Source organism: Chrysemys picta, chromosome 1 (assembly GCF_011386835.1).
Source record: "Chrysemys picta bellii isolate R12L10 chromosome 1, ASM1138683v2, whole genome shotgun sequence".
Lineage (NCBI taxonomy): Eukaryota > Metazoa > Chordata > Testudines > Emydidae > Chrysemys > Chrysemys picta.
This window is the reverse complement of record NC_088791.1, coordinates 328,852,176-328,875,863: the sequence shown is the minus strand read 5'-3', so window position 1 is coordinate 328,875,863 and position 23,688 is coordinate 328,852,176. Positions and strand designations below refer to the sequence as shown.

At 43.5% G+C, this 23,688-nt stretch overlaps 1 protein-coding gene across 12 annotated transcripts in view; it reads left to right on the top strand.

Moving 5' to 3' along the window:
• The window catches only part of FAT3 (FAT atypical cadherin 3), a 566,930-nt gene that overhangs the window by 237,942 nt on the left and 305,300 nt on the right, over positions 1-23,688 (top strand). The gene's annotated exons all lie outside the window — the stretch shown is intronic.

The window sequence follows — 23,688 nt, the reverse complement described above, 5'->3', positions numbered from 1 at the left end:
CTTAGGATTTCACTATAGTGTAGGGGTACCCTGTTAAATTAACTATATTCCTCCAAGTGCCTAAAATATTGCTTCTGCAAGTTTCAAAATTCCATATATTTGTCAGACAGAGTTTTAGTAGATAGAGAAGGGTACTGTGAAGCTCCTGTATTCCTGACTGTGCCACAGACTTGCCCAGCTATTAAACGGGCTCACTAATTCATATCTCGTGTGGGTTTAATTAACGTTTGTAAAAGGGTACAAGATCCCTGGATGGAAGGTGTGATGGAAATTCAAAATATTTATTAACAAAGTTACCAATTATATCACTTATTGTAAAGTAAAACTCGGAGGCGGAAGTTTGATTGAAAATTCTAAAATATATCAAATAATTTAAATATTATAATGATTCAGCATGGAAAATACAAATGATTAGACTGTGCAAAGCTTTCCTAACCCAACCTTTTCTCCTCCCTCCCCTCAACAACACTAAAAATACTCTACCTCCACATTGCACCAATAAAGCAAATACTCCCCTGCCCCCCAATAATAACCACCTTTTCTCATAACTGATCATTTTTCTGATCTTCTACTTGGTAAATTTTTATGATAAATTCTGTTTTAAAAGACCAGAACTACCAAGAATATAGCTTTGCATTTCACCTTGTCAAAGTGAGCTTTCTAAAATGAGTTAGTATTTATCAAGCATGTTGTCAGAGTCTCTGGTGCTCAGAACAGGGCAAGTGGACACATTACATCTCAATTAAGAACAGAAGATAAATGTGTGGTGGTAAATGGAGGTTATAGGTTAGAGTCATTTAATGAAAGAAATGGAAATGAAATCAGAAAACAATCTAAGGGATCTATAGGAGATAAGAATGAAGGAAACTCAATTAAAGGCAACCATGCTTTCTCCTGCTCTTGGATCTGGGATAATTTCCTGCCTTTTTTTATTGCTAGTGTAGTTGGCAAAGGTGCATTTTAAATAAAACAATAAAATAAAATTAAACTTGCATTCTATGCTTTTCTCATATTGCCTTTCCTTTTATAAAAAGGAACCCTGGTCTAAAATACTGTATAAATAGCCAACAGCGTCGTCTTGCTGGCTTAAACATGGCCTTTAGGTTAGCCCTGGGCCAAGCGCAAACCATATTTATTGTGTGTTTCAGGTCTTAAAGCACAAAGTACAAGAAGATGTTAAAAGCTAAAATATTCTAGAGTGCAAATTCTAATGCCAAGTGTATATCAAAATGTCATCCTAAATAAAAATATGGGTTTGTAAGGCAACCCATGCAGAGAAAAGAAGTGTTGGCTTGTGTATGCACTGGCCATTCATTTTTCTTTGATTTTTGTCTTCTCTTTTTCTTCCCTTACATTTGGTATACGAGTCTGCATCTGTCTAAAATGTACACGCCTATGTATATACAGTTTCACTGATAGGAATAAACACGGTACAGTGCTAGAAGTCACTGTAAAGCATAGCCAGCGGTAAGTGGTGCATCCATAGGAAAACCTTTATTTTCTGTGGTTTATTTCTCATTAGCCCTTACAGCCAGTAGTTTGTCTCTAGGAATAATACAATAAGGATTGGTACTGACGCATTTCATTATTTACTTTATTGCGATGTCCTTTTTTCCCCTTTCAGAAAGATCAGTGTCTAGTCATAAAACACTCTAAATTTGAGGTGCTGGAATTTTTGTGTGTGCGTGCATTTAAAACAAGCCAGAGACAGTCTAGAGGCCAAATGATGTTTTATCTCAGTCGGTTGGGGTAAAGTACAAATCAGCTAAGTGGGGAATAATCACAAGTGTATCCAAGTTACCGTAGTTGTTTTAACAGGAACTACTACTTAGGCTTACACCATAAACAACTGTAAACTATTACTCTTACCTACTATATATTAATTACTAATAACTATTACTCTTGTCTACTACATATTATCTACTGTCTTAATTAAACTCACTTTATAGGTAACAATGTTTATGAAATAACCGAATTGGGAATTAGAAAATATAATACACTATAACATAACCCTGCAGTCCCAGTTTCAGTTTCTCAGTTTTCAGCCTCTTTAAGCCCAGAAGGAGGAAAAGGAGGAAAAGTTCTTAGGATGTTACCTCTTGAGCAGTCCTCTTACGCAATATTTATTTACTGTTTCGAGTTCCAAATTAAATAAAGACCACAGTTTTCCTTGTCACGATGTGTTGGCTTCTAGATTGAGCAATTATCCCTCTGCTCCTTTCTGGTTTAGTCTATTTGCTCTCTGACAGTTTCTCTATTCCTGTCACTTCACCTTGTATATCTTAAGATACTGTCCGAACGTTTTGTTTTACAGTTCTTACTCTTTTCTTATTTTCACTACAGCTCACTTCCTCCTTATTTCTTAAGTCTGGTTCTCTTTTATTACAGCTTGCTTCCCTCACATTTCATTGTTGCTTTACTTTTCTCACCGTTTTCTAACTGTCTTTCTAATAATTTATTAATTATTTAGAGACACTTGAGTTATTTTTCCTCGTTTAACTGTACTGTTCTTCCTTTATCTTTCCCTCTTATACCACTTTCTTCTTACAGCTATCCCTACTGTTCCTACTCTCTGTCTTCCTGTCCCTTCTGAGATGGACTTTCTCCCTTTCAGGTCTGTCACTGGCACCCTGACAACAATGCAACTTGGCCGCTGGGGTCCCTATCCACTGGGTCCCCACTTACTGTGTCCCTTCGCTTCTGGTGCCATTTGGTGCCTCGCTCGCCACTGGCCTCTTTCTTTCTCCCCCATTGCTAGGCAGCCTCCCTCCAGACTCCACCAGCCGTTTCTGCCACTGCCTGTTTGGCCTGCTTGCAGCAGTCATCTGGGGGTAGCTGCCATCTGCTCTTCCCTGCTGTTTTTTTTCTATATTTTCCTAAAAAAAAAAAAAAAAAATTCAAGTCCCAGGCGTGAGCTCACTCCACTTTAACTGCCCCGGAATCTTTTTGAATACCTTTAGCATTGTCCGAAGTGACTGGGCAGTAAACCGCACAGCTTCTCTTGAGCTTTTGGATCCTCTCTGCTACTGGGAGTCCTTGCGTGAAGCCACACCCTCCGCGAGGAAGTGACTTTTCTAGCCAAAGTGACAGTCATGTCACGTAATAGTATATGGGAGTTCTCTGGGGAGAACTATCAGAAGTTGCCATTGGATCTTTAAAGCGTATAAGAGGTCAAGGAGTTGGCTATATGTCTCACCTGAAAGGCAGAGCCACTAACGTCCAGTGCAACCAAGTGCCGTTAGGTGATTGATTCCATTCTGAGTCAGAAGGTAGAGTACAACCTGCTGAGTCACCTGTACCACTTCCTGTATCACTTCGGTTTTTACTAGCACACTTTCATCTCAGCTTTCCCCATCTTAGCATTTGAGATCTTGAAAGATCACACTGCAGCCTGTGGTTGTGCATGTCATGGGTTTTATTTCATTGTTCTTATTTGCCCACTATTCCTTCTGTCTCTCAGCTTTGTGTTTCTTTCCATACTCTTGTCTGCAGAGTGTCTCGGAATGTTGTCTTGACTGTAGAATATTATCAAAGAAAATTTCCAAACTAAAACTACAAGACGATTAAATGAACACTGCCTCCTACCAAGCTTCCTTATACCTAGTCTTCCTGACGCTGCCATTTATTGCCATGAGTTAGACCAGGGATCAGCAATCTTTGGCACGCGGCCCATCAGGGAAATCCGCTGGTGGGCCAGGATGGTTTGTTTACCTGCAGCGTCCACAGGTTTGGCCGATCGCAGCTCCCACTGGCCTCGGTTTGCCGCTCCAGGCCAATGGGGGCTGCGGGAACCAGCGGCTAGCACATCCCTTGGCCCGCGCTGCTTCCGGCAGCCCCCATTGGCCTGGAGCGGCAAACCGCTGCCAGTGGGAGCTGCAATCGGCTGAACTTCAGGACGCTGCAGGTAAACAAACCATCCCGGCCCGCCGGCGGATTTCCCTGACAGGCCGCATGCCGAAGGTTGCCGATCCCTGTGTTAGACAGACTGTGGGGAGTGAGACAGAAATACAATTAAAGTGCTGCTTGTACAAGCCAAGGTTTCATGCTGTATACACTATCATAACGAGAGCTCAATTTCTGCCATGTTTCACATGAGCTGGAAATTAAGGTTCTGCCCACTTTAAAGGTCCCATGCCATTTCCCCCCAAGAATAGGTCTGGTAGCCAGCAATGTCTTGGCCAACTTCCAGTTTGGATAATTGCATTCTACTTCTCTAACTTTCCACCATCATAGAGGTAGCTGCTTCTTTGTGATAAATGAAGTAGTTTCTGTGTAAAGTTTGTAAATCCGTTTGGGGGCTGTCTGGGAGAAGGAGGCTTATAAATGTAAGCCGCCATCACCATTAGAAAGTTCTGAGTTGCTTATTTGTTGTGATACTCAGGGGGAAGTGGATCTTACTTGCGGGCACATCGCAGGATGCTTCTTATTGCATCATAGTCACTTTTTAGTGGGAAGATACATATTGGTGATGAGGCTATTGGAAGTGATAAAGGAAGGTTCACAGAGGACTCTTGTCTCCAATATGAAACTATATATTTCTAAAGCAGCATTTATAGAAGACCAAAGTGCTTAAAATATTAGAAATTTTATTCTTTGTAGGATTCTTAGGCCAGCGAGGTTGCTGGCAAAAGTGGCTTTGGGGCTGATGAGCTTGAAGCAGGCAGCCAATAATATCACCTTTTTGGCTACAAGTGAAAGACCAACTTCTGCTGGTACATGTGCAGGGCTCCAGCTGAGCCACATGTGTGAAACCAAGAGTGGCATTTGGCCCTGTGCCTTCTACCTAACTATATCTCTGCAGATCCAAACTACAGTTAATGAAAGCACTCAAGCCAGTTTTTTCAGCAGCCTCCTTGGCTGCCAACTCAGAGAGGAGTCAGTAGCTTGCCAAATGCTATTCACCTGTCCTAAAACACCTTTCTTGTGTCCTGTTACTCTGGCCCCATCCCCCCTTTAGGAACTCCTGTTACAGACACACGGGGTGGAGGTAAGTGGAGACAGCATGTCCCAATATTGTGGTTCCACCAGCTCCAGTAAAACATCAGTGCAGAAGGGAGTGTATTGAGGACTCCATCAGAGGAGTTCCTATGTGAGGGGTGAGGGGACTCATGATTCCTGCACCAAATAACAGATAGACAAGGAGGAGGCACCATGCAATTGAAGGATAGTATGACACATCCTTTTTACTCAGGAGGAGGAGTGAGTCTAGAAAACCACTGTTTTCTTAAGATTTTGACTAGCAAAAGCACAAGAGAACTGTAGTCCCTACTGAACTGGATGGATAGTCTCCCCTAACTTTTCTCCGTGTTGACAGATGTTATCTCCTTCAAACAGCTGAACCCAACTTTGGCCTCCAGTTAATAGTCATTTCCCTCTGCAACCACGAGAGCTTCTGCTCCGAGCAGTAGAAATAGCCGGTGGAGATCTAGAATAGGGTAGTTTTAATTCATTAAAGGTGAGATGTCCTTCACACATCTCTTCAGAGGATAGAGAAGAGAAAGAATGTTGGAGGAAGCATTGAGGTCTATGCAGTAGCATGCAACTGTTTTAGATGATAGATAAAAACTTTCCATCCTGACAAAGAGTTTGCACCTCTAGTTCTTCAAGCAGGAATGAGATGCCCAGCAAGCCCGATTCAAAGCAGATTTCCTTCACTTTCATTTTGAGGGTCACCTTTCTTAACATGCAGGCGATTGCAGATACTTTCATCTATGCTTCACCTACAAAATGATATAGGAAAAAGATTTTAGTTGTCTAGAGGTGAAGAGAGGCTGAAAGTTGTCTGAAGAGAACTTCAGACTCCAGTGTGTCCAATCCATCTTTGGTGGTGGTGTGAATATAACAAAGGGCCTGTCCCATTCCTTGGAGCAGCTTGGCATCCAATGCTATTTTGTTAATTGTGTTTCTCTGTGTTCTCTATGCAAACTCAGACCTCCTATCTGGTGTATATAAACTGGGGCTGTCAATATCGCAGTTAACACACGTGATTAATGCAAAACAAATTAACTAGATTAAAAAAAGTCACCAATAATCACAATTTTAATTGCACTGTTAAACAATAATAGAGTACCAATTAAAATTTATTGTACATATTTTTGGATGTTTTTCTATATTTTCAAATATATTGATTTAAACTACAACACTGAATACAAAGTGCAAAGTACTCACTTTATTTTATTATTTTTGATTACATATATATTTGCACTGTAAAAAGATCAAAAGAAATAGTATTTTCCAGTTCACCTCATACAAGTACTGTAGTGCAATCCCTTTATCATGGAAGTGCACTTACAAATGTAAAATGTTTTTGTTATATAACTGAACTCAAAAACCAAACAAAGTAAAACTTTAGCACCTGCAAGTCCACTCAGTCCTAATTCTTGTTCGGCCAATCGCTAAGACAAACAAGTTTGTTTATATTTACGGGAGATAATGCTGCCTGCTTTCTATTTACAATGTCACCTGAAAGTGAGAACAGGTGTTCACATGGCACTTTTGTAGCTGGCATTACAAGGTATTTACATGCCAGATATGCTAAACGTTAGTATGCTTCTTCATGCTTTGACTTTAAGCTCTAAGGTTTTACATTGTTTATTAGCCCCACAGCCTCATGACCCTGAGTTGGGTAGCCTGGGTCATGTGTGGCTGTACTCAGTGGTGAGCTGGAGCTGGTTCGTGCGAACTGTTGGTTAAATTTAGAAGCCGGTTTAGAACCGGTTGTTAAAGGGGAGGGCAAACTCCGGCCCACGGGCCACATCTGGCCCACGGGACTGTCCTGTCCGGCCCGCCTGAGCTCCCAGCTGTGGAGGCTCCCCCAGCCCCTCCCCCGCCTTCCCCCCCTCTCTCAGAGGCTCAGCGTGCCGCACCGCCGGCACCAGCACTCTGGACCACTCCTGGGCAGCTCTGCAGCTCCTGCCACTTTGAGCGGCATGGTAAGGGAATGGGGCTGCGAGCTCCAGCGGGCCGTGTGGCAACCATACACGCTGCCCTGAGCAGCATGGTAAGGGGGCCGGGCCGGGGCTGGGAGGAGGGGTTGGATAAGGGGCAGGGAGCGTTTGCAGGGGACGGAGGTTCTGGGGGGAAGTGGGGGGACGGTCGGGATGGGGAATGGGGGGGGGTTGGGTAGGCGTGGGAGTTCCGGGGGTCTGTCGGGATGGTGGTGGATGGGGTCAGAGTAGTCAGGGGACAGGGAGTGGGGCGAGTTGGGTAGAGGGTGGTGTCCTGGGGGGCAGTTAGGGTGGGGGGTCTCGGGAAAGGTGGTCAGGGGACAAGGAGCGGGGGCGTTGATGGGTTGCGGGTTCTGAGGGGGGCAGTCGGGGGCAGGACGTGGGTGGGAGTCGGATGGGGGGGACAGGCTGTTTTGGGAAGCACAGCCTTCCCTACCCGGCCCCCAATACAATTTTGCAACCCCGATGTGCAGGGCTGGCTTTAGGAAGTGCGGGGCCCGATTCGAACAGTTTCGACAGGGCCCCAGCAGGGATGACTTCAAAAAAAAAATCACGTAAAAAAACACATGGGGCTTGTACTCACTGGGCGGCGCTCCGAGTCTTTGGTGGCATTTCAGCGGCGGGTCCTTCACTCGCTCTGGATCTTCGGTGGCACTGGTAGGAAACCGGTTGTTAAGATTTTGGCAGCTCATCACTGGCTGTACTGCAGGTTTTTCCTTGCAGCATAGACACATCCTACGAATCCCAAATCCTTTGAGAGTCATTGCTTTCTATGGTCTTAGAATTCATCTCTAGGTTTATATTAGTTTTACTTTAATGCTCTTGAACGAGATGAATTTAGAGGGAGAGAGAATGCACACACACACGTGTGTCTCTTGATATGACTTGATTGACATTGTCACCATAGTTTTAGGATCCTACCAGCATCTCTGAATTTCAGATAAAAGGGGAAATATTTTTAACATGTGGAATATTCATGAAGCGTTCTTTAAAAGGATGCTAACAATGCATATATGCAATGGTCATCAAATCAGAAAACCGGCTATGTTTCTTCAGTTATTTCATACTTCTGTTCAGCCATGCTGGATATGAGTTAACAGTGTTCCCTTGTTGCTAAGAAGGCTAACGGCATTTTGGGCTGTATACGTAGGGGCATTGGGAGCAGATCGAGAGCAGTGATCATTCCCCTCTATTCGGCATTGGTGAGGCCTCCTCTGGAGTACTGTGTCCAGTTTTGTGCCCCACACTACAAGATGGATGTGGAAATATTGGAAAGAGTCCAGCGGAAGGCAACAAAAATGATAAGGGGCTGGAGCACATGACTTATGAGGAGAGGCTGAGGGAACTGGGATTATTTAGTCTGCAGAAGAGAAGAATGAGGGGGGGATTTGATAACTGCTTTCAACTACCTGAAAGGGGGTTCCAGAGAGGATGGATCTAGACTGTTCTCAGTGGTAGCAGATGACAGAACAAGGAGTAATAGTCTCAAGTTGCAATTGGGGAGGTTTAGGTTTGATATTAGGAAAAACTTTTTCACTAGGAAGGTGGTGAAGCACTGGAAGGGGTAACCTAGGGAGGTCGTGGAATCTCCTTCCTTAGAGGTTTTTAAGGTCAGGCTTGACGAAGCCCTGGCTGGGATGATTTAGCTTTGAGCAGGGGGTTGGACTAGATGACCACCTGAGGTCCCTTCTAACCCTGATATTCTATGATTCAGTAGGAGGCATTTGCATGTAGGAGGCATGTTGAATCTGTGGTAACCACTGCATGATGCCAGAGAGTGCACAGTTATTGGAGGGTCTGTCATTTAATTAAAACATGAAGCTGGGATTCTCACCTAATCAGATTATTAAAGAGCCCATGGCAATTTATCTGATTAGCGGTAGATTGTGCTGGCTATGATGTCTGGGCAAATTTCAGCTTAATGATTATATTTAGCCTGTCTAATTCCCCTTGTTGTCACATGACTCATGCGTGGGCAGTTATGCCTAGTGGTTGGAGCAGGAGTCAGGCCCCTATGGTCGGAGCAGGAGTCATGTCTTGTGGTTAGAAGAGGAGAGCTGGAATCAGGAGTCAGGAATGGAGCCAAGGGTTAGAACTGGGTTACCTGGAGGGGGGCCAGGCTGGGTCCAAGGCGGGAGCAAGGCTGGGAACAAGGCACAGGCAGCCATGGGTGAATGCCTTCCTCAGCTGCTGCTACGGCTGGGCTTAAGAGCTTCTTAAGCCACATTAGGTATTCTACCGTTCAAGGTTCAGTATTTTCCAAACTAACATCCTCAAATAACTTAATCTTGACACTGTCAGTTCCCATGCATTGGCTTTATCTTATATATATAAAAATAATTTCAAATCAAAATGAAACACCATTTTAAAATGACAACTGCAAAGTCACACATTAATTTCAAAGCAATTTCCCAAGATCATCATCAAGAAATTGAACTGCACCCTTAAGCCAAATACATTTTCTATTTTCTTCCTTGTATGGATGAAACTAGATGATTTTGCCAACATTTTCACCTTACTGGGGCAGTTCACAGTTGCTAAATTTACCAACATAGTCCTATACTCAAGAAAATTTTCACTATCAACTTGCCTTAACGCCAACGGTAATTTATTGAGGCTCACTGGAAAGAAACAAACAGAATTTTATCTGGATCGATCAAGTGCATGTTTCTGAAAGCACACTTGCTTAGAACAGCCAGAAAAGAACCAAAATATCGTTAACACTATCAACTCGAGTGTAGCTCTAAACCATATACGCTCTAGTGCATGAATAATCTATTCCAAAAGTGGCAGCCCAACACATTTCATCAGCACTCACTAGTGCAGCAAAAATTGTAAAGCCTCCGGCAGAGAGGAAACCACAGTAATTCTTAAACTCTAACACCTATCATTTCCTGCTCAATACTCCTGGGTAGGGCACGAGGGATGGTGAAACTATCCTGACAAATCTGATGTGGAACTGGACTGGACGGCCATAGTCCTGAAACCATATTGTTTAACCTGTATAGCCAAAGATCGTTACTGTCTGCATTTCCAAGAAGACCTATTTCTCTTCATCAGTTTTATATCCTGCTCACTGACACATCATAAACACTTGCTTTATGACACCTATTTATTTATGATCAACCTTACACTATTTGCTGAACACTGCTAGGCTGAAATTTGCAACCAAAATGACAGACAGGGGAAAGGGCTGCAGTCTCAGGAACTCTTCATCTGGAATTTGGGACTGCTGCTCTGCTGACTCTTCCAACCAGGCAGGCATATATAGCCAGTCAGGCAGCCTAATACAGGCCAACTGTGCTTGTTAGGTTGCCCGGACACTGGGTGTGCGGCAGGCCCAGATTCCTGACACTTGCAGTTTCAGTGTGATAAGATATGCATCATTTCCTGTCCTAAGCTGTTGTGTGGGCTTTAGGGTTGCCAGGTGTCTGGTTTGCGACCGGAATACCCGGTCAAAAAGGGACACTGGTGGCTCCACTGCTGACTGGGCTGTTCAAAGTCTGGTTGGCGCGGGGTTGGCAGGCTCCCTACCCAGCTCCATGCGGCTCTTGGGAAGCGACTGGCATGTCTGCCTCCTAGGCAGAGGGGGGTCCACAGGGGCTCCACGCACTTCCCCTAGCTGAGTGCCAGTTCTGCAAGTCCCACTGGCTGGCAACCGCCACCAATGGGAGCTGCGGGGACGGCGCCTGTGGGCGGGGGCAGCGTGCAGAGCCCCCTGGCTGGATCTCCACCTAGGAGCTGGAGGGACTTGTCACCACTTCCTAAGAGCCACCTGAGGCAAGTGCTGCCAGCCCAGAGCCCCCTCCCGCACCCACACCGCTCATTTCTGGCCCCACTCCGGAGCCTGTACACCCAGCCGGAGCCCTCACCCCCTCCTGCACCCCAACACCGTGCCCCAGCCCACAGCCCGCTCCTGCACCCCAAACCCTTCATCCCCAGCCCCATCCCAGCCCCCTGCCATAGCCCGGAGCCCCCTCCCACACCCTGAACCCCTAATTTCTGGCCCCACCCTGGAGCCTGTACCCCCAGCCGGAGCCCTCACCCCCTCCTGTACCCCAACACCCTGCTCCAGCCTGGTGAAAATGAGCGAGGGGAGATGGAGTGAGTGGAGGCGGGGCCTCGGAGAAGGGGCTGGGCAGAGCAGGGGCAAGAGGCGGGGCAAGGGTGTTTAGTTTTGTGCAATTAGAAATTTGGCAACCCTAGTGGGGTTGGTGTGTGCTATTAAACAGCTGCCACTCAGAAGTGGCTGTAGTGATTCTAAACCCCACATGGTCAAACTTTTTGAAATCCTTCTGGATGGAAGGTGCTATATAAATGTATTATTACTGAGAAGAGGCTGCTGCTTATCCTCAATTCAATCTCTGAGGGACTTCCAACATGCACATGTTGTATTTACTATAGTTACGTAGTTTTACAACCTTCACATATATATTTAATACGTTGTTAAATGGCTAATATAATAAATAGTAGGATCCTGATGGCCAATGCCAATTCCAGCAATGCTCCATGGTTGAAGTGAAATCACCAAAGTAATGGGATGTCATGTAGAACATGAACTGGAGGTCTGTGGCTTTGGTGGATCTGAAAACCTGGAATTTTTCTCAGTGTTAATGCAGTAAAAGCTGTGTTATCTGACACTTTACCAACCGGAAAGCTCTATAAACTGGCATTTCTGACCTTCATTGAAAGTCCGGTTTATAGTCAGTTTAGCACGGGGCTGGCAGACTCCCTGCCTGGCTCCACGTGGCTCCCCGGAAGAGGGGACATGTCCCTGCTGCTCCTAGGTGGAGGCACGGCTAGGCGGCTCTGTGCGCCACCTCCGCCCGCAGGCACCGTCACTGCCCGCTGGTGCTGTCCTCCCAGCTCCCATTGGCTGTGCAGTTCCTGGCCAATGGAAGCTGTGGAGTCAGAGCTCAGGGTGGGACGGGGGCAGCATGCAGAGCCGCCCAGACGCGCCTCCACCTGGGAGCAAGCAGGGACATGTCGCCGCTTGTGGGGAGCTGCCTGAGGTGTGCACCGCCTGGATCCCGCACCCCATCCCATGTACCAACCCCCTGCCCTGAGCCCCCTCCCGCACCCAAACTCCCTCCCAGAGCCTGTGCCCCGCATCTCCTCCCGGGCCCCAATGCCACACCCTGTCCCACACCCAAACTGCTTCCCAGAGCCCATGCCCCGCACACCTTCCCGTGCCCCAACCCCCAGCCCTGAGCCCCCTACCACACCCAAACTCCCTCCCTCTTAGTTAACTGGACTTTTTTTTTACTTACTGGCACCCCACATTCCCCCAACATGCCGGATACCAAAACTTTTACTGTATATTGAATGCCCTGGCCACTCACAAACCTGGTTAACCCTGGGTAATTTGGGACATTCAAGAAATTGTATCAAACAGCGTGATTGCTGGAATTTTTATATAGGCATGCAGCCTTTAATATCCATAGAAATTACATTAGTGAGAATTGTCTCCCTAATTCTCTTTTATTAAGCTATCAACTGGAGTATAGTATCAAATGCAAAGGCTTCACGTTAATGCAACATTAAATTTGCACAGTCAAAAATGGCAACGAGTAAGAGTTTTAAGCTTCCATTGGGAATGTTAACAAGCTTACATTGCATGTTTGGTATGTTTATGGTATACATTTCACAACATAAACAGTAAGGTAGTAAGCTATGCATTTAAACAGAAAAATAATATTAGAAAATTCTACATGTGCGCGACTGAACGGAGTTAATGTTGCTTTTGGAACCATTCCTTGGCTTGCTCTAATTCCAATTTTTCCATTCATTTTAATGGGTGTTGGGTTGGCATTTTAATATGCACTAACATTTACAAAAGATGTGGTATATTTAAAACGGGAAGGCAAAATTTTCAAAGTGAGGAGCCTAGACTTAGGCACCTAAATCCACCTTTAAGCACTTAAGTGGCATGATATTCAAAGGTGCTTAAATGGGAGCAGTGGGTGCTACTTATTATAGACCACGCGTGTGCTCAGGTTGGGTTCTGTGGTTGCTGTGATGTCACTAGCTTTCAGAAGAGTAGCTGCTGACTTGAAGGGGCATAAAGAGGGGTGGGATACAGTACAAAGTTTACTCTGAGTCCCACTGACTTCAAAGGGCTTTGAATCAGGCCCCTAACATGCAACTCAGCTCTTGCACTGGTTATTGAGAGCAGTCAGCATATTAATTGGACTGAAGCTATTTAATCTTTGTATGTTGTATTTACTGTTTATCTCATCTATTGAAGGAGGTATAGACCCTATTTTTTATAAACATCAAGGCCTATCCTCTGAGAGCTACCCAAGCCAAAAATACATGGTTTGGGGATGATATTGGCTCTTTAAACCCTACATTTTATTTCTTAATCTTTAAGAGAAAAATCTTATCTACAAATCATGTCACTCTTCACTTTTTTTAAAAGTAAGGCTCCTTATAATTATAACCTTTACTTTTCAGTCCTTCAAAAATAGTATAATTAGCTAATGCCAGGAGTAGGAGCTGGTCCTGACATTTGGGATTATATTTGCAAATCTCATGAGAAAGATCTGCAAAGCGACTTCATTATCTGCCTTCTGATCCCTCGTTAAAACTCTTTTTTGCTGTGACGGCTGCAAAAAACTCGACAGCGGTTAGGCTGCTGGTGTGCTGAAACCACTGCTAGTCATGCTGACCATGTTTTCTCATTGATCACTGGTACTCCCCGTCCGCCTGTATCCATCAAAGTTTTTTATCTTATACTTAGATTGTATTATGTTCTTAGCATATGTGTGCCTCAGGTAGCATGTGACCAGGATTCATCACTGAATTTGGTCTGCGGGTTGGATTGTTAGCTTCCCCAGCCTAGGCTCGGTACAGGTGAGGTGTGCAATGGGAATGCTGATCCAGGCCTCCAAGTATGCCTCTTAGGGCAGGGACCATGTTTTTGTTGTTTGTGTGTGTACAGCACCTAGCATAACAGGATCCTGGTCCATGACTAGGGCTCCCAGGTACTATTGTAATACAAACAAACAAACAAATAAATAATGTGGATTCACCTATACTCGTTTCAACTAGGGCTGTTGATTAATTGCAGTTAGCTCATGTGATTAACTAAAAAAAAATTAATCATGATTAATCGCAGTTTTAATCGCACTGTTAAACAATAGAATACCAATTGAAATTTATTAAATATTTTGGACTTTTTTTTACATTTTCATATATATATATATATATATATATATATATATATATATATATATATATATATATATATATATATATATATATATATATATGGTATTTTGTGTTGTAATTGAAATCTAAGTGTATATTATTTTTGATTACAAATATTTGCACTGTAAAAATGATAAAAGAAATAGTATTTTTCAATTCACCTCATACAAGTACTGTAGTGCAGTCTCTTCGTTGTGAAAGTGCAACTTACAAATGTAATTTTTTTTTGTTACATAACTGCACTCAAAAACAAAACAATGTAAAGCTTCAGAGCCTACAGGTCCACTCAGTCCTACTCTTTGTTCAGCCAATCACAGAATATCAGGGTTGGAAGGGACCACAGGAAGTCATCTAGTCCAACCCCCTACTCAAAGCAGGACCAATCTCCAGACGGATTTTTGCCCCAGATCCCTAAATGGCCCCCTCAAGGATTGAACTCACAACCCTGGGTTTAGCAGGCTAATGCTCAAACCACTGAGCTATCCCTCCCTCAATTGCTAAGACAAACAAGTTTGTTTACATTTAAGAGAGATAATGCTGCCCTCTTCTTTTTTACAATGTCACCAGAAAGTGAAAACAGGCATTTGCATTGCACTTTGTAGCCGGCATTGCAAAGTATTTACATGCCAAATATACAAATCATTTGCATGCCCCTTCACGCTTTTGCCCACCATTCCAGAGGACATGATTCCATGCTGATGACGCTCGTTTAAAAAAAAATGCATTAATTAAATTTGTGACTGAACTCCTTGGGGAAGAATTGTATGTGCCCTGCTCTGTTTTCCCCACATTCGGCCATACATTTCATGTTATAGCAGTCCCGGATGATGACCCAGCACAAGTTGTTTATTTTAAGAACCCTTTCACTGCAGATTTCACAAAATGCAAAGAAGGTACCAATTTGAGATTTCTAAAGATAGCTATAGCACTCGACCCAAGGTTTAAGAATCTGAAGTGCCTTCCAAAATCTAAGAGGGACGAGGTGTGGAGCATACTTTCAGAAGTCTTAAAAGAGCAACACTCCGATGCGGAAACTACAGAATCCGAACCACCAAAAAAGAAAATCAACCTTCTGCTGGTGGCATCTGACTCAGATAATGAAAATGAACAAACGTCAGTCCGCACTGCTTTGAACTATTATGGAGCAGAACCCGTCATCAGCATGTCCACTGGAATGGTGGTTGAAGCATAAAGGGACATATGAATCTTTAGCGCATCTGGCACCTAAATATCTTGCGATGCCAGCTATAACAGTGCCATGAGAACGCCTGTTCTCACTTTCAGGTGACATTGTAAACAAGAAGCAGGCAGTATTATCTCCTGCAAAGGTAAGCAAACCTGTTTGCCTGAGTGATTGGCTGAGCAAGAAGTAGGACTGAGTGGACTTGCAGGCTCTAAAATTGTATATTGCTTTATTTTTGAATGCAGTTTTTTTGGTACATAAATTCTACATTTGTAAGTGCAGCTTTCATGATAAAGAGATTGTGCTACAGTACTTGTATTGGGTGAATTGAAAAATACTATTTCTTTTGGGGTTTTTTTACAGTGCAAATACTTGTAATCTTTTAATATAAAGTGAGCACTGTACACTTCACATTCTGTGTTGTAACTGAAATCAATATATTTGAAAATGTAGAAAACATCCACAAATATTAAAATAAATGGTATTATATTATTAACAGTGCAATTAACTGTGCGAATAATTGCGATAAATTTTTTTAATTGCGTGATTAATCATGATTAATTTTTTTTGTCGCTTGACAGCCCTAGTTTCAACCATTTTTTTTCTCTCTTTGGCTGTGAATAATGTATTAATCTCAGTGAGCCCTGATTAGGTTTTTAAGCTTTTTTGTTTTCTTTATTTTCAACTGTCAGCTTTTGAAAGATGTCATTATCCAACTATCTTTTAAAATTTATTTTAGCTAAAAAGGAAACATTACCAAGGAACTAGGCTATTGGTTGGGTGACAAATGTGATCTGAGGTTCACTAATATTAAAAGCACTGAGCTTTTGATGAGGCTTATGAATAATTAGTAGCATTTAAAAATCAATCTTATTTTTTCCTGTGAATTTTGAGTGATAAAACAGAGTTTTACCATGTTCTTTATATCCATGCTTACCTATGCGTAATGCGCACACATACCCATAATCATTTTTATTTTGAGACCGAATGATTACTACTTCCTAAACTGTTTGTGTTCGACTCCTTTCTTTCAAAGGCAGAGGAGTAAAATCCAGTTCTCACATGCTGTAACAGTATTTCTTCTTCTTCGAGTGATGGTCCCTATGTGGGTGTGCATGCGCCTGAGGCTGGAAGTGTTTGTTAGCAGTGTCTGTTGACCCGCACGTGTGTACTGTGTCCCCTCATGCTCCCAGCTGAGGGCATAATAAGTAGGGCGGGTCGACGCCTCCCCAGTTCCCTCTTACTGCCTTATGGCCTGAGTTGAAATCCCTGTTCCTTCGCACTCTCAGTTTTTGCTGAGAGAATGACTACTCTTCATTCAGCATATATAGTTATAAATAGTTGCAGGTAGATAGATAAGTTCCTGTAGCTCTTTCCCTGTTTGAGGGACAGATCCCTCCCTGTCCCCCCCACCCATCCCCAGGACGATGCCCTGGATTTTGGGATTTAAAAACAGTGTCTCCTGCCCACACTCATTCTCTGTGAGCAACAAGCACCAGAGGCACCTTTACTGCCCTCAGCAAGGCACATATTGCAACTCGCTGTTCCATCTGCAAGTCCTTCCTGCCCCAAACCCGGGAAGCTCGAGAGCTCCGCCTCCATAAGTAACTTGATGGAGGAAACCATGAGACCGAGGACACATTCGGATCTGGGACTGGTACAATGACCGTCCCACCGTACAATGACCGTCATCTGTGGTGAGTGCCCTCCCATGCCCTGGATCTGTCGGTACCGAAGACCAAGGACAACGCCCAACATTAGAATAAAAAACATTCTCACAGGCACAAGAGCAGATCCCCACCACAGACTACTCCTAAGCGCAGCATTTCTTCCCCAAACTGGGCTAGGTCAGGGTGAGAGGTCACACATGGATCTGGTCAGACTAGCATCCAACCTTCTTTGTGTGAAGGGTAGGCCTGGCGCAAATGGGATCCGATAGTACTGACGACAGCCATGGTGCCGACGCATCTGGAATGCTATCCATGCATGTGACACATCTCTGCCTCCTGTGCTTCACACCTAAGAGAGCGGAGAGGGCAGATTTTCTTTTTACTCATCCACCTCGCAGCTCTCTGGTGGTCCATGTGGCAGCAGAGCAGGCACCCAGCATCTGCAGAATCTACTTCTGTGGACAGGGTGGCAAAGAGGATGGATCTGCTGGGCCAGAAGGTATATTCTTTGGCGGGACTACAGTTCTAGATTGCAAACTACCAGGCTCTACTAGCCAAGTACTATCTTAATAACTACAACAGGCTAGCAGAGTTTAAGGCCGAGCAGCGGCTGGACCAACAGCATTGGAAAAAAAAAGAAAGAAGAAAAAAGAATGTTTTTCTCTAATCCGTTTCAACTGTAACAACCTTGAGTCGGTTCTTGCAATAATAGTTAATACAAAACTTTCAGATGATTTTTGAAGTGACTGTGACCCTTTCAGTGATTTTGCTGAAGGACACAGCAGAACACTGGATGAGCCAGGAATAGAATTGCAGGCCACTGGCTCCTTATCCCCTGTACTAACCACTAATTCACACTATCTTTTCTATTTTTATATCTTTTAATGTAGCTTTTCAGTGTGTGCCATGGGTGAGGACCTATCAGTATCAATGGAGAAAGTGGCTAACTCCTTTTCTTTTGCTGGGGAAAGAAGGAAAACAGGCCTCTAGAAGAAAGTTGAACACAACTTTTGCAGCAGTGAGGGCTATGCTGGCATGTTGCCCAGAGCCCAAGGGCTGTGTTTAATTTACATTGAAATGTGCGTAGGATTTTAATCAGAGATAAACGCACACTGTTGTTGTTTTTCATTTATAATGTTCTTAGCGTACACAGTGATTTGCAAATCACGCAGGCCAAATGTACTGTGACGGCTGTAGTGGAAGGCAGATCAATGGTGGTGTTTTTCTGACCCCAGCTTCTTGATGTCTGGGTTTCTCTCTCTGAGGGTACCATGTGCCTTAGGGAATATAAGTTTCAGGCTTTTAGGGAGTTGCAAAGCTTTGATTTCTATAGAAGCGTTGTAAGAAAAACTTGGTCACAAATCTAACCACTTCCACAGAGGGTGCGATCAACTGCCTTCTTATATACTGTCTATCTGGAACTCAGTTATCATTTTATAAAAACTCAGTAAGTGAGTCTTTTATAAAACATGGTGACAGTGGATTGGAACATTGTACATCAGTGTGTTTTTCAAGTTCAGCTGTAAAAGGGTCTGGAAATAACTCAGACCTTCCCTCTCCCCTTCCTTCCATTCTTGCCCCCCTTCCCCAGAAAGTTTCTGAATCACTGATGATGATCCTTGGCACTTCTTGATTTGTTCACAGTGGGGACGACTGTCTCACTTGTATTTCTTTTAATATTTGTTAGCTACTCACACATGAAGAAGGTCATCCCATGTCCATGAAAAAGCTTGCAGCTTAAAGCACAAATCTCCACTTCTCTCGACTTTTGTGGCAGCTTCAAATAAATTTCTTTTCTTCTGCAAACATTTTCATAGTTGTAACTACTTTGAACATATTTTATTTGCTAAGGAGTAAAATAGTGGCTACAGTTTTGAAGAGAATGGAGTCGTTTTTGAATCTCTGGTGATCCTACATTCACACACATTCTCTACTCTCCTTCCTTATTCATTCTCAATAATACACAGGTACTACAGGGATAAGTTTAAGACAAGTTTTGAATTATCTAGTAGAATGTTTTCCATCTCCTAATGTCTGTGATAATATTATATCAACCACTCTGTGATATACACATTGATTTCATGCCAATATAATGAACAGCAAACATTGGTAGTGAAATGCCATCATGAAATTTCAGAGTTAACACCTCATTGAGATGAAGTTGGATCCTTCTGAATGACTGGAGGCTGTCTAAGAGCTTTCTTAAGATTAGTTTGTCTAGAGATGTAGGAAGACAATGATACATTGGTTCACATTTGAGAAGTTTTCACAATCATAAAGGTTAGACTTTTTAAAATAAAGTTCTCTTTCTATTGAGAGCTGGGGTTGGGGGAGGCACCAGCCGACTGCAGGAAACATCAGATGGGTTGTTGATTATGCACTAGGCCTCTGATTCAAAGCCCAGTGAAATCAGTAGAAAGGCTCCCAATGACTTCATTGGGCTTTGGATCAGGTATTAGGAACTTAATGGATCTGTAGATGCTTTTGTAGCAACAATAAATGTGGAGGAAATTATTGTGCTTCACTTGGGAGCACTCTTGTGGGGAGTTCCAAAAGGCACTGTCAGCAGAGAATATGAAGAGGTGCTATATTTAGAGAACATCCAAATGAAAGTAGATAAACTTTTAATCTGTTTATCAAGTTTCTGTTTCACGGCAGGTGAAATGACGAGAAATACTGAGCAAAGGAAATTAATCTGTAGCTGGAACATTTTAATAAATCAATTTTTAAATGCATTGGAAAAGACATGTTGGCAATTGCCTACACTTGTTCCGTGATCCTTTCCCTCTAAAATGCAGAAGTGCAAAGTAACTGTTGCCCGCAGTAAAGTAAAGGAAGGTCTCAGAAAATATATTTATTGTCAGCTCAATGCTAGTGGAATTCAGCTTCAAAAACAGCTGTTAATTTTCCAGCACATTCCCTTGTTCTCCTTGGGAAAAGAAAAATCAGTCATTTCAATTTCTGTTTACGTATCTAAAATAATCCCTCTTGTCTTTTTGATAAATTAGCATTTCTATGGCCATTTATTCTTCATCTCTTTGCGTTATCCCTTCCTGGTTGGATTTATTTATTTATTTATTTATTTCCAGAGTGTATTGTTTATTATGGGCTCTTTTCATGCATAGAATGTCTTTTCTCTTTTGGATTTCTAGGTATTTCCATCACTCTTCACTACATATTTCATCCATGTTTCTACAGAAAGTCATTATGTGGCAGAGCCTGCCGACAAGGGATATTTAGAATATACTCTCCCTTTTCCCTAAAGCACTGTGTTACTTCCCTGTGTTAGGTGATTAATGTATCTGATCAACAAGGTCATGGACCTGATGTTTCTGGAAAAAGACTGTGAGTTTTTATATTGCTGGAATTCGTGCCATTTTCTCCCTCTCTGTCTTCCCGTCTGTGCATTGGATTGAAGTGCCTGGGAGCTCTTATCAGACAGGCTGTTCACGCCCAAAAATGGTTTTTGCTTTTTGATGTTTAAAAACTTTTTAAAGAAGTAAGTTAGTAGCCTAAGTATACTTCCTAGTGGACAAGTGTCCCTACTTCAAACGCTTCTACTAATTGACTACTTGGGTCCTATGTTCTCTCCAGGGCTGCACAGAAATCAGTGGGGAGGGTGCTGGATACGACTTCTGTCACAGGTTCACGGTAACTGCATCTGCATTTCCCCCTCCATAGTCCTTCAAGGGCACCCGCATAGGAGTTTCTGGCTCCCAGCCGCCACCTCTCCTGGGTGGAGATCCAGTTCTCACGCCCTCCTGACCGGGGTTTTTAAGGCTGCCTAGCTCTTCTATCTGCACTGATATGTCCAGCAAGCCAGTCTGTCTAAAAGGCCAGTGCCTGCACTTTTGCTTTCTCTGAGGGCAGTGACCAGTGTATTGTATTACAAGTTACCAGACAGCTCCACCTAAGCAAACACATTTATTCTTAAGATAAAAGCATTACGGAGAAAACATAAAAACAATAAAAGAACCTGTACACATGCTAAAAAGCTTACCTGAGGTCACCCCCAACTCCAACATAAGACTCTGGTAGGTGTCAGTCAAACCCCACAACTGGGTTTTCCCTGTGGTTACAAGTTCATCTCAGTCAAGAACCAAAATGAAGGCCCTTAGGCCTAGTCTTCACTTACCGGCTGGTCCGGAGGCACGCAATCGATGTTCTGTGATCGATTTATCGCGTCTGGTTAAGACGCGATAAATTGATCCCGGATCGATCCCGGAAGTGCCCACAATCGGCGCCGGTACTCCAGCTCTCCGAGAGGAGTACGCGGCGTCGACGGGGGGAGACTTCCGGCCGCGTCTGGACCCCGGTAAGTCCGGACTAAGGTACTTCGAATTCAGCTACGTTATTAACGTAGCTGAATTTGCGTACCTTAGTCCGAAGTCCGGACTAAGTGGGGACCAGCCCTGAGTCAGTTTAAGCCTGGGCTATTTATCCAAAAGTCATTTCTTTGTCTGTTGGTCTCTGGAGAATCCAGTTTAAATCAGAATATGTTAGCCTCCCTAGAAGGTGGTACTTCTCTGGAGGTGTTATAACATGAGTGATTTGCCTTAGTCATTCCCTGCTGTTTTCACTACCTGGAGGAGCTGTGATAAGCCTTGTGGAGTGCATACAATCCCTGGCCCACACTGGTACATAAGCCATTCATACACCTGGAGTTTATCTCTCCTCCCCCACTTGCGTTCCCTCATCAAGGACAATGCACAGTGAGGCGGGTGAGCAGAGCCACTTCTTAGCCATCGTGCTAGCCTCTCCAGAGTGGGGTGAGGCAGGGACCATGGATCTGACCCCTTCCACACAGGCCATTAGAGCTAGAACTGGGGAGCTAGATTTAAACCATTTAAAGGACAATAGATATCTCACTGCAACATGCTGGAATCCTGGCTGAGTCAAGCTTTTCCTCGGGGCTGGAGCACATCCTTTCTACCTGAACCAAAACCTATCACAAATGGCTGGTTTGGCCTCCAAGGCACAAATGCAGCCCTGAATTTATAAAGGATCACACAGATCTATTCTGATTAGCTTAAAGATTGTGTAAGACTTTAGGCTGCTACGGAAAGTCCTGTATGGTGTAATCAAAAATAACCCATTAGTGCTGGCCCATGAGCAGATCTGCCTCCTGAATGATAAATTGATGCATTTAAACTCTTTATCTAGTACTAAATGCATCTGTGGCTAAATCCAAGTTTCTTGTGTTACCATCCTGCCCTACAGCTTCTTCACTAATTTCTCTCTATTAGCAGCATGACTTACTTTTCTCCAAACCGTCCCTGTTAATATATCTCATCCTTGAGTTCAGCTATATTGGTGTTTCTGCCAAAATGTTAGCATTGGGTTAGGAAAAGTAAATGGTCTGTGTATACATCCCAAAAGTGGTAGGGGGGAAATACAGCTGAATGTGTTTATTTTGGTATTATTATTACTTGTGCACTGTTACTGTGTTTATCACTCTTCAAACACAGAGTCTGCTCTGAAGTCGATAAGAATGTAAATTCTGAAATTAGAATTGGATCTATGTAAGAAATTGTCTATGCCACAAGAAATTTACAATGTAAGGGACCCTGTGATGCTTTTACTGAAGTCAATGTGGTATTTGCTATTGATTTCAGTGGGAGAAAAATGGGTCCGTACATCACTTTAGACTGAATTGAAGGTTGGCGGATGGCTTTTGGGAAAGGGAATGCATGGCGTATAGTTATATATATCCTAAAGGGTGGTAGCTCTACATACACACTCAGAGTGGATGGGAAACCTGTTGTCATTTTCTGTCCTCAGCAGGTGGAGTGGATGTGCCTTGATTAAATAGCAAGCTGTTGATTATCTGGGACATATGCAATGTGTGACAAGTTATCACTGTTTGGTTTAATTTGAAAGCAATGTCAGTATTATAATCTTCATACCCTGTTTCAATATCTTTAGCGAAGTCTCAGGAGGTCTTTTCAAAGGAGGAATTGTCTCCGTCCCATCAGTTGTGATCATCTGATGCAGTGGTTCTCAACCTGTGGCCTGTGGGCCGCTTGTGGCCCAATCCGCACATAGCGGCAGCCCATGTGACATCCTCAGGGCCATACAGGCCTATGTATATTGTGTAGATGCGGCCCACATAGCTCATTAAGTGTTAAGTATCAGAGGGGTAGCCGTGTCAGTCTGGATCTGTAAAAAGCAACAGAGAGTCCTGTGGCACCTTTAAGTCTAACAGATGTATTGGAGCATAAGCTTTCGTGGGTGAATGCATCGACAAAGTGGGCATTCACCCACGAAAGCTTATGCTCCAATACATCTGTTAGTCTTAAAGGTGCCACAGGACTCTCTGTTGCTTTTCATTGAGTGTTGTGTATGCAGCCCACAATGGTAAATAGGTTGACAACCACTGATGTGACAGTTCCAGGGTTTAAAGAAGATTGGGTATTTGCCCAGGGCATTTTGGCAACATATTATTCACTCTGGACCTTCCCCCTTCAACTCCAAATCTACTAAACCCATCTCTTCCCAGATTTTTCTTAGGGTAAGGTGGAGCTGTTGAGCAGGGTTTGAGAACAGATGGCTGAGGATAGATTTGTTGTCATTGTGTCCATATGCACATTTAATGATTTAGTAATTTTTTGCGATTGATATGTTTTATACATTTGCACTATACTCTCCTTCTAAACACCAGGTGAAGATGTGCCTT